Below are 14710 nucleotides of genomic sequence, written 5' to 3'. Positions count from 1 at the left end.
CCTCTGGGCAGGCTGAAGGTGGGTAAAGCTATACTAGAAATTATGCATAAGAACGATAGGTAAGACTAATTACACTACAGCACAGTTGCAAAGCCAAGAGGAGTCAGAGATGTCAGTCCAACACCGTCTGAACAAGCCCACACAGTCCTGAGTGGATGTCTACTTAAAATAATTAAAATCATCTGCATTCAGTGTGCATGGCCTTTAAAGCTTTTTGCAGTGTGTTAATCTGTTGTTTATTGCAACTATGTAACCTTTGCTACATCCATTAATAGTTATTAGTGGCAGCAAGTGCCGATTAGGCTGCAGGAGAATAGTAAATGGATGGAACGTAATGTAGTGTAAGAGAAGCACAAGTAGAGAGACGTAACAAACTGATATCAGTAATGCCAGTTACATAGCAAACTCAAACTAGAGTGCTAATATTCGCTTCATACTGTGACTACGGGTCACATCAGACCAAGTAATGCCAGATTTGTACTTGTACGGATGCGTCAGTCTGAGACAGTAGCATAGCCATCGCATTTATACTTGTGCGAATGTTAATGTTCTGACAAGGGGGCGCTCAAACAACAAATAACAGGGAAAAAAAAAAAAGTAGTCATTGGGAAATTTTGAAGGCTCAAAACAGTTATAATTTGTCCTAAAACTGGTATTTTGCCACTTCATTAAAGTGTTGATATTTTTTTTCAGGCAATAAAGGAACCATTTAGACTGAGAATAGGTGGTCAGCCTAGACAATTAATGGCAATTTAGAAATCTGCTCCAATGTTTTCAGATTACCCACTAGTAGGGGCAAGCTAGCAGCTGGATCAACCAATCAGCATGCAGGATGCGCAGCCCTGTAAAACGCGAAGTTGAAATTTGGGAGGTGTGCGCGTGTCCCTGTCCGTGACTATCAGTGATCTATGTTTTCCAGTAAACCCCTTTGTCATGTAGGTACATGACGACGCGTCACGTAGTTGTGGACAAGTACAAATTAGGCTTACAATCATCACTAAAACCTCCCAGAGGGTTGAACTAAGAGGGTGTATGTTGCTGTTCATCAATGAAACCTAATTTGTCAGGGGGAGAATGTGTCATTTCAGTTTGATAGTATATTATAGTTACAGCCTCATTTAATAATTATTAGTTGTGTGCTACTACTCACTGTCCATGCAGGACAAGGTTATTTCTATGCATGAATGACACCAACTACTTATTGATTATGTTATGAAAAAAGAAAAAAAAAAGTTAAAGACCTATACCTTTAGGTACGTTTTCATATATTTGAATGATTTAACCTCCCCTATTATTCATTTGTACATGTTTATAAAATATAAAATACAAGCATTGGATTATAATACTGTTTATACAGATAACCAATACTGTGTGCCTACTATCATACCTTATGTTAAAGTATTTATAAAATGTTCTTGCACTGTTTATTGAAAGTCCTCCATAGCAATTCACAAAGTGTTACCACACAAAGGGAGCACCAGTGATCTCTTAACCCTGGCAGGGCTAATGTACACTTGAGGCTGATCAGTGAGCTGGTACTTGACTATAGAGTATGGGGCAACTGAATAAGTCAAAGGGCTTCTAGTCCCTCTCCAAGTACTATATTGTTTGGTACGTAGCATAACCCTGGTCCAGACATCTCAAGTGAGTGTGCTCTATTTAATCTTCACTGTTCGAATACAACCTCTTGCTCCTTTTTGAGTGGTTGGTGGGGAATACTGTGCTGGTGTGAGGTATTAGTAGTTGCCTTTTGTCCCAGCGGTGGTGCTGAGTGATAGCCTGCCAGTGGAAACTGAGAGAGAGCTGATGACCCATGCTAACAGGCCAAAGTGGGAAAGCTCCTCAAAGGTTACATGACTAGCAGGGGTGAGAGAAGAGAGACCAAGTAGAGGAGGCTAAAGAGCAAAAGATACAACTATGTAATGACCAAGGAAGAAGAACGAGAAAGAGGGCTGAAAGACAAATGGAGCCAGGGACTAAAAACACCCACAGCAGGTATGTCTATTACAAGAAGGAAGCACACAATCATCAGCTAACTAATGGGGAGGTGTTTGTGGGTCTAACCGGGGCTCATCTGTATTCTGCTGCTGTTCGTTGTAACACTCACGGGTGGTATTCATACAAAGAGCATCAGCCCACAGCTGCTGCTCTGAGAGTGATGAAGAATTCAAACTCCCTCATAGCAGGAATTAATGGCAAAGTCTCCCACTGAAGAAACAATGTGCTAATGTGAGGACTTGCAGAATAAAATCTTAAAAACATGCAGGCATGCCAATTAAATTCGCCAAACAAGCTTAATACATTTTTATCTTAAATTTCTTTTGGTGAGCAGTAATCTGTGGCAAAAGAAAGGCAGCTGATGAAGGTGAATTGTTTGTGAATGGTCCTGAATATTCTCAATGGCTGGCAGCTGAGCAGCAGTGAATCAGGTGCGGACATTTTCTGGTTATTCCACATGGAGAGGGAATGATTGCCTTGATGAAGCTGCTTTCACTCCAGAAGGGTACAGCAGTATCCCCAGCAGCTGGCACAGCTTAGCACCGGCCTCTGTCTAAACAGCTGCTGCAGGTAGGCGCGATGGGGTGCTGAATGTGTCCGTGCAGACCCGATCTGTGAGCACAGCAGCAAAGTCAAAGTACAACAGCGGGTTGTTCTCAGTGGGTTTACAGACCAGGATGCCCTCTGATTTCAGGTCTCTGTGGCTGTGCTCAAAACACCTGCCTCATTACATCACTAAAACAGCAAATGTTAACAGGGTCATGTCCCTATAATATAGTTTTATTTCTTTCTAACCAACAAAGAACAAGAAGAACAAATTCAATTAACTTGAAAACCAAATGTGTTGGACTAAACAGTGAAAAGGTCCATTTAAGAACAAACTGTAATAAAGTCTCTTCATTAAGAGATTGTGTTCTTTAACATTTTATATGTCTACCTTTATATTTGATGACAGATTCAGTCCTCCATAGATGATACCAGTTCAAATCCTTTATGAGATGTTCTGCCATTCTTCGCATAGGATTCAGTTCAGCTGCTCTTTGTTCGAGGGGCTTTTGTTGCAGCACCTTCCACTTTAAAATACTCCAAAGTTGTTGCATTGGATTCAGGTCAGAGAACATACTTGGTCAGGTCCTAGTTTTCACTTTTCCTTTAAAAACTCTTACTTGAGTTTTGCAGTTTGTTTGGGTTCACTGTCATGCTGGCAAATTCCTCTCTGGCCGAGTTTCCTGAGAGGGAGTTGTCTTTTGATTCAGTATTTGGGTATACAAACTTGCATTCATAGTGCCATCTCTAAAAGGTAATCATCCATGCACATTTTGCAGTCATGTGGCCCCATATCTACACACTCCAAGCTCCATGTCTCACAGTTGTACAGTGTGCAATGCTGTGCAGTCACTGTGGTAGTTCTGGCCATGACCATGCTGAACATCCTGGATTCCATCTGATCCAAACTAATTTATTTTGGTTTAATTTGACCAACGAATGTGCTGCCACTACCCATCAGGCTTCTTTTCATGTTCTCTGGCAAAGTTTAATATTGCAGTTTTTTACGGTTTTGTGAGCATCACTTTTTTTTTCTTGGCTGCCATCCATAGAGGCTGACTTCATGCAATGTCCTTCTCACTGTCTGATCAGTTACTGAAACACCAATTTCCACAGATAATCCTTGTGCCAAGTCAGAGGCACTCACTCATCCATTTTTCAATGGAAGGCTGAAGAAATATTGATTTGTGTCATCATCTTTCAAAGATGGCCTCTGCACCTTCTGTTATTGATGGTATGAGTCTTCCTGGACCTCCTCCACCTCCTCAACTGTGCTTCATCTTATGTTAAGTAACCTATCGATGCTCTGGTTCCCTCTCCCATCTTTACGAAGTCTCACAGCCCCGTTCTTTACTTGTTCAGGCAACTCACTACCATGTGGAGCCATAGATACAAATTTCTGTTACACTGAGGTTGTACTTCGCTGCCTGTATTTTCAATTTAGTCTAATCAAGCTGTTTGTCTTTAATTATACATAAGATCAAATATCCTACACTTCAACATAAAAATACAGTTGCTGCAAAATGGTGCAATTTTCAGTCATTTAACATTGTATTGATGCTAAAGCACTTTGTATTTGAGGCTAATATTTTAATGAGCCTTTGACTGATTAATTTCTGAGCCACTAGCTAATTGTTTCCCTCTATGAAACCAGTGTTAATATTGTCTCAGACTCAGTCATATCTAATCCAATCCAAAGTTTCCCTTGTCAACGCTGCCTCTTCAAAATGATTTTATACGCAGTAATTTGCAGAATCAAACAATGTGGAAGAAACATGCACCTGGGTTATATTTTATATAACCTAAGGACCAAACATTTTTAATGAGTGCATTTGCAAAATACAAAATGTAGCCTATTGCAAAATGTTAAGCAACAACTTATTTGAATTTTTGCTTTCCCTCTAATGATGTCAGAGAAAGACTGCAATCTGTGTTAAATATTCAATTAACTAAAATGGCTTGTACAGTAGCATGAGACCAGATGCTTAATTTACTAACATTTAATACAAACTGCAATCTTTCGCTAACCTTAGCTCAAGTGTTTCTAGAAAAGACTATATACGACGTTACAAAAGCATAAGCCTTCCTTCAAAAACCCACAGGTTGCCACAGAGTATAATCCTGGCAGCAGTTACGTTTCCTTTACAACATATGGAAAACATCTGCAACCCTATTCAGGAATAAGCTGTAGAGATAATGGATGGGAAACATATTAGAGGTATACAAAACTAACTTGTAGGAGATATAACTGCCATTAATGCTGGGTAGTCCATAGTCCATATCATAGTTACAGGTTCCATAGCCACTGTGGTTGGTCTCCACACATCATGAGTTTATGAAAAAGGTCAAGTGGTCACAGTTTTGTCAGCAATGCCGCTCAAGGTACATCAGTGCAAGTCAAACACACTGCTGTAAAATCAGAATAATCATCAAGGAATGTCTATTATTAAAAGCTTGTATCTTAACAAACTGAGTGCGTCCCTCAGACACACGCCTACCATCCCAATAACTAATAAATCCCGTTTGATTTTATTATTAAAATTGGAGCTGCCTTGTGTTGCAGGACAAATTTCAGATTTTATCTGATAAAGTGTTATGACATCGTATCTCTTGTTATAATGAAGAAGACAAAATAAGAATTCTCTTTAAAACTGGCTGTCCATGTAGAAACTAAATATTACAGCGTACAGTAACATCCAACACCGTCAACGTTATTCATTACACTCAAAATTTAATGTGGTAAAATGCTGCAACCACTTCTGATGTTAAAACTGTTTGACAGCATCCAACCATTTATTTTACAAATGATGTCAAACAATTTTGCACATTATCTGTGTTGAGCACATATCAATTTTCATGAACATGCAAGCTTTGATGCCTTAAAAATGTATAAGCTGTGATATCTGATTTAATGTTCATAAAGCTAGTACTCAAAAAGAAGAGAGAGAAATGTAAAAAGCCAACAATGAAGCATCATCATTCGCCTGTAGAGAGCCACTGTGAATATCTGCTGCATTAGTGCAAACTTGAATACTATGGTCACTTCTTGAACTTGGTCACTTCCCTGCTTTCTCAGTGTGTGAGTCACTGTTTTATTTTTATCATTGTGAAGAACAATCCCCTGCTGACTACCTTTGGTTGGGCTTCTCAGGAAATGTCACACAGGAAGAGAGAGAAAGGGCTCCTCCCTGTGGTGAGGCTATAGCTGTCCATCTTAATGAGCGGGTGAGAGACTCTTCCATAGCAACAGTCTCTTTGAATAAAGATAGCCTTGGATGCCACTCAGTGATTATCGTGTATCTCTAGTCCTCAAAAACAGAGGACATTGTAAGGGAGGATTGTATAGTCTGAACACTGCTTGGCATAAATTCTCTTTTGCTTCATATGTGACCGACAAGAGACTGTATTTCACTCCAAATACAGGCTGTGAAAGAGAAAGACAGCAGCTAATTTCCGATTTGAGCTAGGCAGAGAACAGAAAACTAATGCACAAAAAGTGGGAAATGTGCTCAGAACAGAAAATGCAGAGCGTTCAAAGATCTGCATTTGAATATCAACACCTCTTAGCTCCCTCCGGTAGAAACATCTAAACCAAGAATTTGTCACTCTATTTGAACTTTTCCCTCATCATTTCCACACTCCATATGATGAATCCTTCAAAATGCTGAGCTCGAAATGAGACCAGACAGGACAGAAACTTGCCTTATACCGAGCTTACCGCAGCCTGCCCGAGTCCAATTTCAGCCCAACAATTCAGTACTTTGATGAGTCTCTACGGCTGATTTAGGATGTCAGTGCCGACTGTCTATCACTCCTATGCAGCCACTCCAGGAGCAGTGGAGCTGAGCGTGCAGGGAGCGGGACATGACAGGAAAACTGGAATAGGGTGATACTAGCTGGTGGTTGACTTCCAAATCAAAAGATGTCTGCCTGCCATGGCACTAATGTCAGACATGTATACTGTAGTAACACAGGAGTTTGGTCCTCCTGAGATAGTACTCTACTTGTCTGTGTGTGCTCGTGTTATTATAAGTTTTTGTCAACAAATCCCATAAAAAGGAGCAAAACCAACATTGATCCCAACATCTATTGACTGTAGTCACAGCCAGTTAATTCCTTTTTGCTGTAAAGCTCCACTGTTAAATAAGTGTATTAAAATGAGCCATTCTGTAGCAGTGGGTGACACCTTTATGATGCACAGTTACTGTGCAGTGTAATGAATGCTGCTAAACGCATACACAAGAGCCTGAAAGAGGGGCTCATTAAAATAAAAAAGGATGACAGTGACCGTGGAGGAGCTGAGGTCAAGGTGAAGCAACATAGGGAATCAAACTAGTCATCTTTTTAAGTGAGTGAGGGGATGTTTCTATTGAATGTTAATATGAAAATGATCTGCAGTTCTAAAAAGAAAAAGGCATCAGGCATCACAACAGCACTAGGGAAAACACTACAATGAACACAGACACTGCAGTTTTTTGGAGTTATCTCACAAACACTGGTGTCATACATGCTCACAGGAGCATCAAATCAGCTGCTGACTGATCGGAACTGACCGTTCCTCACTCCTCCTCAGCCCAGAAGTCATTCCATCACAAAATCTCAAAAGGACATCTCAGTTCCCTTATTGCTGTCCCCAAAAGACGACACAAACAAAATTGTATACTGCGTCATAATAACTTACAGACCATGTAATTCTAAAAACATCAACAGGAAAACAGACAAACAGCAATAGCCAATCACACACAAGAAGCAAGGAGATGGCGTGTTGGACAAATTTATTAACTACCTGGGTGTGGTCACACAAACTACATGGCAAGCAATAGGAGTATCTATATGCCAGTGTTCTAGTACTTGAGTCTGACTCGGGTCCCTGTTTTCAAGACCTGTGACTTGACTTGGACTTGAGCACTGACGGCATTCAGACTTGGAAGCTGGAGACAAAGACTGACAATTTATTTGTAACAGGCCATAATAATTTGTTCCCAACTATTCCTGATAGGCAGTACGTTTGAAGCACATAAAATGTTCAGAATATATAAAAAAATAAAATAAAATAAAACAAACACATTCACTGACTAAGTAGTGTGTGCGCACTAAGTGCATTTGGTTGGTTATTGTGTCACACACAATAAGAAAACTCCTTTTTAAATGGCGAGAGCTGTGTCAGTTGTGTTAAATGTAGACCTTCATGACTGACTCGGGTAACAGAGACTCAACTCGGACTATTCTTTGGTGACTTGCTCTCGAGGTTTAGTGACTACAACGATGCTATATGCACAGATGTATATACTGTTGATTTTGGCTTCCCACACCAGACTATGATTTTGAAAAACCTGGATTTGAACGTGCAAACCCTTTCACAATTGGGTGCCTTTAAATACAAAATACCAATAGTCTTATTTTAAATCTTTTAACACTCTGTGCTGTTTCAAGTCCTTTACTTCACATGAAAAACTGTACACTTTGACCAGCACTGCATGTCTGACAGGCATGAGCATTTTTAACACTGCACAGCTCAATCACAGACAATCCTCCTACCGCTCGCTGTCACATATTGGTTTTGTTGCTCTAGGTTCCCTGTGGTCATTATGTGAATGGGGCCTGTGCCTGTTCTGTCACACTCTGATCACTGCTGTGATTAACCATTCACCAGGTACATCTGTCAGATGTGTTTCACTGTTACAGTTCCATACAATTTGGTTCCCGCTGGAAATCACAATGTCAAGTATAGAGAGGTTGGACACAGTACCAGCAACACCTGTGCAATCTAATGTAACCTAATGTAGTTCTGCAAGAAGTGTTCCAAGTGTTTTTGAAAATAATGCTCCATTTTTATTAAGACTATGCACAAGTGTATTAGAACAGCAACAATTAATGGACTAATCAATTAGCTGAATGAAAGAAACAGCAATTATTTTGATCATGGATTTATCATTAAAGCATTTGAGTTAATGTTTTAGTTTTAGACTTTTGACAATATTTCCTTGTGCTGCATTATTATTGCAATTGTTTTACAGTGACCAGTCACTTAATTGAGAAAATTTGCAGATTAACTGACAAAAGTGAATGAAAAACAGGTTAAAAAAAAAATATAAAACACACCACAAAACAACACTGACAGTACCAGCAACACCTGTGCAATCTACAAACCACAAAACAACACTTGGATGTTTTTATTGCAACCCTACTCTAATTCTGAATCTTTTTCTATTTATAACGAATATAAAATAACTTTTTAGACATGTATTAAGAAGGTGCACTGCTTAATGATTATTTTTAAGTCTGCTATTCTTTATCTCACTTACACCTACAGCATCTCCTGTGCTCTGAAATGCGCTTCCCTTTTTGCTCCAGGTCTTATTCTGGCACAAAGAGAGACAGGAGGAGGTCAAAGGGAACACAGATCTGAATGGTTCTGTCAGTAGAAACAGCTTCCCCACCTTGGTGAGCTCTTTGGGAAATCTTGGCCCAGCTGTGCACAAAAACAGACATTTTCTAGCAGATCAACTGGTCCCTTTGTTTAGAATAATTTGAGTCTTCTCTGTATAATGTCCTCCATTTTAGGTTTGTTTTTCATTTAAAAAAACAAAACCCCCCAAAAAAAACATCAGCTAACAGAGTGACAATTCAGAATTCAAATGAAGTCGACTTCCACACTTCTTACTGGTGTTAAGCAGCAGAAAATGCAAGGATGCAAGACATTTTACTGTTGAATATGGTCTCAAACTATTATAAGAAATACAATACATCTCCACTTCACATACACATCACACAATGAAAACCACCTATGCACACACAGATTGGACAAATTACCTCAAGACATGTCTGTTTACTTCTTTTGTGCTACTGTTACTGCAGTACCGTTGCTGCAAAATCACTGTATGGTGCATTTACACTCTTATTTATATTTAACACTGACCATGTGTGCATATCCAAAACTACTATTCATACTGTATAAAACATAACCAGACCTGCACATCCTATTTATTAGTTCTGTTAGTGAGGATGGATGTTTCTTTTTGTACATATTTCAAGTACACAAAACAATATGCAACAATGTAAGGAAGCTGTAATATGTCAGAGTACAATCATTAGCTTCATATATCTTTATAAGAATATTTACTGCTGTTTCTTTACCATTTCTGGTTAGACGCTAAACTTCATTTAGTTGTACTGATACTTACGGTGTGCACCGACAATAAATGTAAATCTATTAAAAAAAAAATATTGTATTATTTAGGTGGAGATTAAGTTAGAGTTGTTCTTAATTAGTGGATTATGATGTTGTGTCCTATCATGTCCTCTCTTTACCATACATGAAGAATCATAACAGTAAACGTTTTTGGACATTATCCTGCCTCATCTAGATACACCTTACTTTACATGTCATATCATTTTAAAACATCAACTCTAATTGTAACATTTAACAGAATATTACTGAGTAAAACCATTTTCCTGAACAGAAAGACGCTTTAACCCATTGCAAAGCTTCATACTGTACAGTAGGGATGGCTTTTTGGTACAACTCTCAGCTCCATGTGAAGTCAAGGGCATCCAAAGGGGCCTCTGTTCTATGTGACTTATAATGCATTTGCCCTCTGCTAAATAAATCTCAACAATACATGCTGTGGGAATAATAACATAATAAATTAACCATTACCTACTGTAAGCACCTGATATACAACCATAAAAGGACTGCAGGATAAAGTACCATTTCTCACTGAAAGGCATGGAGTTAAATCACAGAAAGGACTGAGTTTTTTTTTTATTATTATTCACATATCCTTCTGTGTGAGGTCGACTAGAAAACAGAAAAACTGGTATAGTTTGTGGCTCCAATGGAGAAATGTTGAACAGCTTGTCAGATCGCACTTATCCTGGTTGACAATAGCAATAAAGTTTATTACAGCACATTGGCTGGACTGCTTCACGCACAAGTTTGTACAACAACACATTAAAATCCACAGTATTGACCCATCAGTTTCATACTTCACTAGCTGCCCCATTTTCTTAGTTTTGCTATGCTAGATGCAAACTAATAGCAGGCTTTCAAAAAACAGCTGTAGTTCAAATATTATTTTCAGCTATGACTCACTCTTAGAAAGAGCAAAACTGTGCAGGAAGCACCAGATTTCACATTTTAAAACACTTCAGTGCCACAATATGCTGCAGAGGAGCAACAGAAGACATTCATTCAGCTATCATTGTTCAGAATCCCTAAACAGCACATAGTTGGAGACTGGCCTGTACTTGAAAAGCATTCATTTATTCCTTCACTTTAGCTGAGTTTAGTTCAGTTCCCTTTCAGTATCATTTGTCCCAGGAAAGCGATTTGTTTGCATTAAAGTGCACAGGAAGCATAAAGAACGATCCATCATACACAACAATACACCAGATTATTCAATGCACAGTAAAGAGAGACCCACGTGGACCATAACAGAGCAACAGAGGCCTGGAGTTTCAACTCAAAAACTTAAGCTACTTAAATGTACGCATTACATAAACATTATGCACTAGTGCACTGCTGACAATCAATCTAACAGCTTAGTTATTAAATGAACAGAGTACATCTGTACTGTAGTGTGTATTCAGTATATACAGTCTGACCCCAATCACTCCCTGCAAGCAAACACCAAACTTGACACAGACACAATGATAAACTCCTTCTCAGAGCCTATGGGTGGATGCTGAGTTGGAGGCAGGGCTTATAAAATGCCAGATGAGTGGCAGTGGCGCTGATAGAAGTATGTGTGGACTAGGCTTCAGCTAACTTATGCTTATTCTCCAAAAATGCACCTCAGACCATGAGGGGAATAAACTACCGCAGTGAACAGAGACTGGTAAGATTGATACATCGGACTTTACCAATCTGCCTCAGTAGTAAACTCGATGTGTTCTGCCTCAGTAGTAAACTCGATGTGTCACTGCACTTTGCATATCAAAAGCACAACAGTTCATAGCTTGAAGAAGATGAGCCAACCTCTTGCTCATGAAATGATGTTAATAATCAGCAGAATTAGTTAGGAATCATCTTCTGACCAGCAAGTCGTGGTTCGACTCCCGGTTAGTTAGGAATTCCAGTTAGGAATAAACCCTGGCAGATGTGTAGAGTAGCGGCAATAGAACATAGAACAGGCAATGTGCAGTTGGTAATGGTAAATGGACTGTATTTATATACCGCTTTTATGCACTGGCCAAAGCGCTTTACAGGGAAATTATACACCATTCACCCATTCACACACACATTCACACACACATTCACACACTGATGACGACAAGGATGCCACACAATGGCACTAGTCAAGCCACCGGGAGCAATTTCGGGTTCAGTGTCTTGCTCAGGGACACTTAGGCATGTGGGGAGACCGGGAGTCGAACCACCGACTTGCTGGTCAGAAGACGACTGCCCTAACTCGTGAGCCACAGCCACCCCATCTTACGCATCTGGCAACCAATGTATGGTGTGGCACACTAGTCATTAGGCATTAGGTAGCAAACTACCTAATGCCTTTGAGTTCAAATATTCCTCTAATGCTTAGCTAAATATAAACTATGTGGAGAGAATGTGAAAGTCACTGCTTATTCAGTGTGTGATAATTGCATGCTTAGTTTCACTTGATGCCGTTATTACAGGAAAATAATCATGTGAATGGACATTTACGTTAACATTTCTAAAGTCATTATAGAAGAAGTTCTATTGTGTAAAGCCATTATACCATAACATCCTCCACTTGAGACCCAATTTCTGATGAGCCAGTTGGCAACTACAAAAAACCATCACAAACCTTGAATGTATTTTTTTTTTTAAATCCCAAATACACAATAAGCACAAACTTCTTCCCAATGCAGCCAACAGCATTAAAGCATCATAACCCATGAGCAAACAAACAAGATAGTTAATTCCAGTCATTACAAGGAATTAGTTAATACCACCAATGAAAATAATAGATGGCAGCAGCTTGAAACCAGAAAACAGCAGCCAGCAAAAGCATCCAACATGTGGTAAGTAACGATGAAACAGTCAGCAGCAGCAACAGCCTGACAGCCAATATTTTCAAGCATGCAATAGACCCAAGTCCATGTTTGTGCCTTTAATGTCTAGGCCCATTACAAATTTTTGACAGAATGCTGATTTTCATAAAAACCAGTAGGCAGCCAGGAATGTTGTTCATTTTGAAAAACATAAAACATTAACACAATCAATCAACACACACACACATACATATATAACTATTCATATTAACACTAAACGGATGCATAGGTTGACTCAAATGTAAAGTAACTGTAGGCTGTATGTGATGGGCACAAACCTGGACTCGGTAGCTCAAGAAGCAGAAGCTACTAATTCTTACCTTAGTCTGATGAAATGAAGCCACAGTTAAACCATCACCGAAATATTTAATCCTCTGGTAAATGTTGTGGGCCTCTAGCTGCCACTAGGTATGACAGGGAAGAACTGTCCCGCCTTTAAATGCAGTTGTTGCTAACAGCAAACCTAAAATGACCAGGTAAATGAGTTGAACAGGTGGATTTTCTTCAGTTTAGCCGTGAGCGGGCGTTCGCCAGGTGTGTTTTCCTCTAAAACCCTGAACGCGCTGGCAGCCGTTTACATTTGTTTGGAAATGGAGGGAGTAACTTGGAGAGTAACTCAGTTTAAATGGACCGCCCTCCCCCTCTACCCGCATGTCCGCCATCTATAGTGCTGGAGCATGGACCAGAAGTGTAGGCCTTAATAGGTGTAGGTGTAACCAAATATTGGTCACGTGACAGTTGCAGCCAACCAGAGCTGACGTCCTGAACAAGGTGTCAGGATGTTTCCATTGGTGTAAAAAATGACTTTATTCAGACCACAGTTCCTTAATTATTTATTTGTTTGTTTGTTTATTTATTCTGCTGTTTAATACTCAGACCATGGTCAGATTGACCTCTTAGGGGGTCCTGGGGCAATTTTTTAAACTTGTTGTTTGGCCCCTACTGACCCAAGGTGTACATGGCAGTTTCATTATTGTCCCCAAAAGATTAATGGGAATTGCTTAATTTATTTTTAAGCAAAAACTTCTCCAATGTATATAATTGTTAGCTTTCAGTGATAATAAAAAAATCAGTCAAAACAAATAATTTGAATATGTTAACTTGGGCTTTTTATTCACTAAACAGTCAGTTATTAAGAGGACCTATTAAAAATGAACACCTTGACACGGAGTTTATATTCTCGCTTGGATTAGTTCTAAAAATTGATAGCTTGTCACCTTTTCCATTACAAAATGGTAAAATGTTGAATGGTGTTGCATGTTGAATTTTTTAACTATTTGCACAGCCTTTTTCACAGCAGACATTTTGACTTGTCAAAGTAGGAAAAGCACAGCACTTACAATAATAAATGTTAAATGCATTTCAGCAGTCATCCATTAGATTTTTTTACACCTGTGCATGTCATGTGGCCACATTGCTGTATTGAATGAGCTGAAAACTTTCCAAGCAGCTCATGTTCAGAACTATAGAAGAGGGAAGAAGCCTTAGCTGGTCCAAAAAAAAAGGTCTATGGCCTGTTTGTGCTTCTGTGTGTATGTACACATATATGTGTGGGTTGTGATGTGATGTGAACCCCTACTGCTGAGTAACCCCACTGTGTGAGATCTGACAGCTCCCACTGCTGTCTCTATAACAGGATAAAAGAGGGTCTATGTGTGTGTGACTCAGATAGTGAAAAGGAGGAGGAAATGGACAAAAAAAGAAAGAGGGAAACCAAAAGCTTTTCCTGGCACAAACATAAATATGTTCACTCAAGTAAATGTGTTTTTGAAAGCTTATCTGTGTGAGCATGAAAATCTAGGCACCCCACATCCTTTTGAAAACCACAACAAGCAAGAACATGCCTGATGGAATCTGATGGGCTGAGCATTACAGAATAAAACTAAATCTAAGATTTAAACCCATCAAATGTCTTAAATGTAATTACACCCTCAGCCACCATCTTCAGTCAACAACTGGCACCACAGGAACCTTAGATATCTTTCTTAAAACAATTTGAAGGCACCGAGCAGCTCCTCAGTTAACTTTCAAGTACCATTTTTAACAACTACTGCATAAAATCTTGTGTTGATAAGTGTTGATAACTACAATAAATGCACAGTCAGACATGAGCCTGCACTTCAAGATATGCATT

General features: G+C 39.3%; 1 long non-coding RNA gene across 2 annotated transcripts in view; it reads right to left on the bottom strand.

Annotated features, from left to right (window-relative positions):
- LOC109955496 (uncharacterized) overlaps positions 1-13241 on the bottom strand; it is a 95755-nt gene extending 82514 nt beyond the window's left edge. For both annotated transcript variants that reach the window (XR_002274267.1, XR_002274268.1), the window contains exon 1: positions 12897-13241. This is a non-coding gene — a long non-coding RNA (uncharacterized LOC109955496). The remainder of the gene's footprint in view (positions 1-12896) is intronic.
- Between the last annotated feature and the right edge of the window lie 1469 nt (positions 13242-14710).

The sequence above is a fragment of the Monopterus albus genome, unplaced genomic scaffold (assembly GCF_001952655.1).
Source record: "Monopterus albus unplaced genomic scaffold, M_albus_1.0 scaffold15.1, whole genome shotgun sequence".
NCBI lineage: Eukaryota > Metazoa > Chordata > Actinopteri > Synbranchiformes > Synbranchidae > Monopterus > Monopterus albus.
Note: the sequence above shows the minus strand (reverse complement) of the source record. Positions and strands in the feature narration are given on the sequence as shown.